Raw genomic sequence first — 4,897 nt, forward strand, 5'->3', positions numbered from 1 at the left:
TATGTTGTTGTTTTCTTTTGCTTTGTGTGAATCTGACTCCACATGACATTTACCATTTTCTCATTTGACATGCATGTAGAGTAAAAGTAAAATTGTGTGTAGGAGTAGAATATGAATGAGCTAGTACATACAAGAACAAGTACTGAACACTATTATTAGACAAAGCCTTTGCACTCTTAGACCGCTATGTCAAGTCAACTTAAGTTAACTTACCAAGTGCCCTATTGAGAGCGAGAACCCCTAATAATGACTATGAAGAGGTTACCCCATGTGATTACCCTCCCTAACAACTGGGCCAATTTAGTTGCTAAGGAAACCTGGCTGGAGTCACTCAGCATGCCTTGGATTTGAAATGGTGTGGTAGTCGGGTATATGGTCTATATAATTAGCCAATTGTCCAGAATCAAGCTGTGGTTTCTTAAGCGGTTTGATACCTGCCATTTTAAAGTTTCTTTGGACATGTCGTAAGGATAGCGTGGAGTTAATATTAAGAGGTTCTAAGATTACAGGGAATACCTTTAAGAGCTTAGTTGGTATTTGATATAAAATAAATTTGTGTAGCTTTTGATGTTTTCATAGGTTTTGTTAGCTCTTCATGATCTATGATAGCAAAGGATTGAAACTGCTTGTGAGGAAACATTTATGGGACACTTCTGAGGTACTGTGACAGACGTTTGCATAATTCCAATTTCATTTCTGATTTTATCAGTAAAGAGATTCTTGAAGTCAACTATTGTACTCCGATGGAATATCTGGCTCAGTTAAGGCTTTATTCCAAACCGTTTTAGCCACAGTACTGAATAAACACTGGATTGTTGTGGTTATTTTCTATGAGTTTACTAAAATATGCTGACCTGACTAATTTTAGAGCCCGTCTGTAGCTACAGACACTGTCCTTCCATGCACCTTTTTGTATTTTGTTTTCTCTCACTTGCACTCCATATTCCTGACTGCTTTTTGGGAGCATGAGTGATCGATGTACCATGGGATTTTTTTCTTTAATTTGCTTTAATCAAAGGGGGCGAATACTAATGGAGACTATATTTTCTTTTTACATCTGTTATTACATCAAGTTCTTCTAGATTTTGTGGCTTACTGAGTATATGAGATGGATCTGGAAGAGTATTAGTGATTCTATCTTTAGTGGACGAAAGAATAGTTCTGCCTGAATGATAGCGTGGTGTAGATTGAGGGACAGCTGACTGCAGCAAACGAGATGAGGTAATGATATGAGATGCCATCACTCTACGATACAATTTATATAGTATAAACTCCATATGACAGAATTAGATATAGCGTATGATTATAGTAATAAGTGGTCCTGTCACATTTTGTCGGAATTCAAGTTTGTTGAGAATATCGATAAATAATCCTAATGTGTCATTTTCATTATCTATGTGAATGTGTCAGTCAACAACAATTAAAGCTCTATCCACAGTAACTTATATCTGATAGAAAATTAGCAAATTCACCAAGGAAATCAGAATACGGCCCGCTTGATCTATAAACTGGAGCAAGGGTAAGGAGATTTTTTATTTGCATCTGATGGTCTCATATTAAGCATTATTAGTTCTAAAGACTTAACTTATAACCTTTCCTTGGAGTAACACCAGAAACTTCACTGTAAGTTATAGCAACACCTCCTCCTCGACCCTTCAGATGAGGCTCACGTTTATAACAATAACATAGGAGGGTAGATTTATTTAAACTAATATATTAATCTGGTTAAAGGCAGGTTTCAGTCAAACAGCACATTCAAACTATGTAATAATTTAATTTACAATTAGTGCTTTGGTTGAAGGAGATATAATGTTTAGTAGCCCTACTTTTTTATATGATGTATATCTTAGTTTTTGTTATTTTCAGGTTTTACCTTAATCAAATTCTTTCTAAATAATTTAGTGAGAGTTTTGTGTTTGATAGTTTGGGGGAAAAAGACAGTCTCCATATGATATGTAGGTGATACAGTCTCTTATGTGTTGTAGTTTATGTGACCTGTGTGACGTCTCAAGGCAGCTAGCAGATGTTTGGATTAGCCAGTTTTTCTGCTTTCTGCCCTGGGCCCCATTTAGTAAAATACTATCACTATTATGTCTATGAGCCAAATTACTAGAGAGAAGAGCAGCACCTTCCCTTGAGGGATTGAGTCAGTCTCTCTTTACAGGTCAGTTCTACTTACATTACTCTATTATAAACATTACCATGATGGGTGGCTTTGGCTCAGTTGGTAGAGCGGGTTGGCCACTAATCACAGGGTTGGTGGTTCAAATCCTGGCCCACATGCCGAAGTGTCCTTGTGTTAGACAATGAACCCCAAGTTGTTCCCAATGGCAGGCAAGCACCTTGCATGGCAGCTCTGCTTGTTTGTGAATGAGTCAAAGTGTAAAGCGCTTTGAATTAAGGTTAAAAAGGCGCTATATAAGTGCAGACCATTTATGACAAAAAGGGAGGGGGCCAGAGCATATTACAGTGTCTGACATATTTTTTGCAAGTTCACACATCTCTTTAACATTATCTCTAGTGATCTCCGACTGGCAATGATGGACATCGGGGCGGCTGTGGCTCAGGTGGTAGAGCGGGTTGGCCACTTATCGCAGGGTTGTTGATTCGATTCCCGGCAGACCATTTTACCATTTACATTGTTATTGCCGACATGAATAACAATTTGAGAAAATCGACATTTTGCATCATCCATTGGGCCCACCACCCATGGGAGAAACCACAGGAGTTGGGTGCGCTGCTATATGGGTGGCAGTGAAGGCCGGGGGTCTCAACGGACCAGACCTGGGCAGCAAAGGCTCGCTCTATGGGGACGTGGAATGTCACCTCACTGGGGGGAAGGAGCCGTAACTAGTGAGAGAGGTGGAGCGTTACCAGTTGGATCTGGTGGGGCATACTTCGACGCACAGTCTTGGCTCTGGATCTGTACTCCTGGATAGGGGATGGACTCTATACTTCTCTGGAGTCGCCCAGGGTGTGAGGCGACGGGCAGGTGTGGGGATACTCACGAGTCACCGGCTGAGCGCCGCTGCGTTGGAGTTTAACCCGATAGACGAGAGGGTCGCCTCCCTACGCCTACGGGTTATGGGGGGGGGGGGGGTTGTCTGTGCATATGCGTATTCGGCCATCTTGGAGACCCTGAATGGAGTCCTGAATAGGGTTAGGGTTAGGTTAGGGTTAGCTAGGCTTAGGGTTAGGGTTAGGAAATTGTAAAATCCTAAGTCCAGGCCCCAAAGGGCCCAGGCCCGGTTGTGCACAGGCCTTCTCTCAACTGGTCGCTTCCGCGGGCCCAAAGTTCCGGCAAGAGGATCAGGCAGAGAGCCCCGCCCACCCAAACCATGCTGCACCAACATATCCAGGGTTTAAATAATTAGGGTTGCGTCAGGTGGGGTTACAATTGTAGGTTTTAAATTAAAAGCGTTATAAGTGTATGGGTAGGTTTAGAGTAGGTTTAGGTGTAAGGGTATGTTTTGAGTGGGTTTAGGTGTTAGGGTTAGGTTAGGTTAGGATTAGGTTAAGTCTAGAGTGGGTTTAGGTGTTAGGGTTAGGTTAAGTTTTGAGTGGGTTTAGGGGTTAGGGATTAGGGTTAGGTTAGGGTTAGGTATAGAGGTAATTACGACTTCCACCCTCATTATGTCCACCCTCATTTGCATATCGAATCTGATTGGCTGGATTGTTTCACAGATAAATCTTTAGGACGGTCGGTCCGATTTTGCCAAGCTTGGTGTCATCGAATTCAGAATTCCGTCTGCTTTCATGTGACGAGGAGAGATGAACAGAAGAAGAGAGCAATGGAAATGTAGCGCTGAAAAGGTAGAAGAGTCTTTTGCACGTAGGTTGTGAGTGGTTTAAAAAAGTCACATGCAGGTCTTTAAGATTTGCATGAATACGACTGTGGTAATGAACGCATTTTTCACAAGAACGCTGAAATGTTTTTGTAGGAATTGTTGGGTGGGATAAACTCAATCCTTTATTATTATTATTATCATTTCATGAAACTTATCGGGCCATGCTTGTGAGGAGGAGATTATTTTGTTGCGAGCAGAGCAGACTTGAGTCCAGTAAATATTAAAGAAATTGTTCCAAAAACAAATGCATCAGAAAATAACCGAAAGACTTGAAAACTTTTAAGAATACAAACGGCATCGAATCTTGCCACACATATCTTGAGATGACACACTTGTTAGGGGCGCTTTTGTCCTTTGAAATGAAATCTGCGAAATCCAATAAAGCCCCTTTCATGGTTCAATCGCTGAGTCATCGATTACAATAACAATCCATCAATTCAGATTTCCTTAAAGATCATTTTTTTATTATTAGTTATTTATTTTATTTTATTTTATTAATAATCATGCCAAGGTCTTACATGAAATTGTGTCAAAAATTGCAAAAAAAATGTTTTAAAACACACATACAACAATTATAAAAAAACAAAAGCCAGAGGGAGAAAAAAATAAATAATTAAATCTATATAAGGTTGAACAATGGAAGCATTTTTTGACTTTTCAATGATTTTTTGTTTTTTATGCCCATAAAAGACATAATATAGATAGTTACAGTCAACCAGAAAAGTGACTTCACATTGCAACTCTCAACGTGTCCAACTTGATGAAGCCGGATAACCGTTGCATTTTAGAAATGAGTTGACAAGTGAAGGGATGATGAATTTTATTATGACAAGAGGAGCTTTAAAAACAATATAATAACAATAAATAGCGATACGTGAAATGGCTGAGGCTCCAGTGAGTTCAAATTGTAACTTCGTGGTTTTGCGACGGGTTTTCACAATTCAAAGCCTTTTTTAAGACCAACTGAAGAAAACTCAAGGAATCGATTGAAGGGAACAATCCACCAGCGAGCTCTCGAATTGTAAACGTCTAGGGAGCGCCCGAAGATT

This window comes from Xyrauchen texanus, chromosome 49 (assembly GCF_025860055.1).
Source record: "Xyrauchen texanus isolate HMW12.3.18 chromosome 49, RBS_HiC_50CHRs, whole genome shotgun sequence".
Lineage (NCBI taxonomy): Eukaryota > Metazoa > Chordata > Actinopteri > Cypriniformes > Catostomidae > Xyrauchen > Xyrauchen texanus.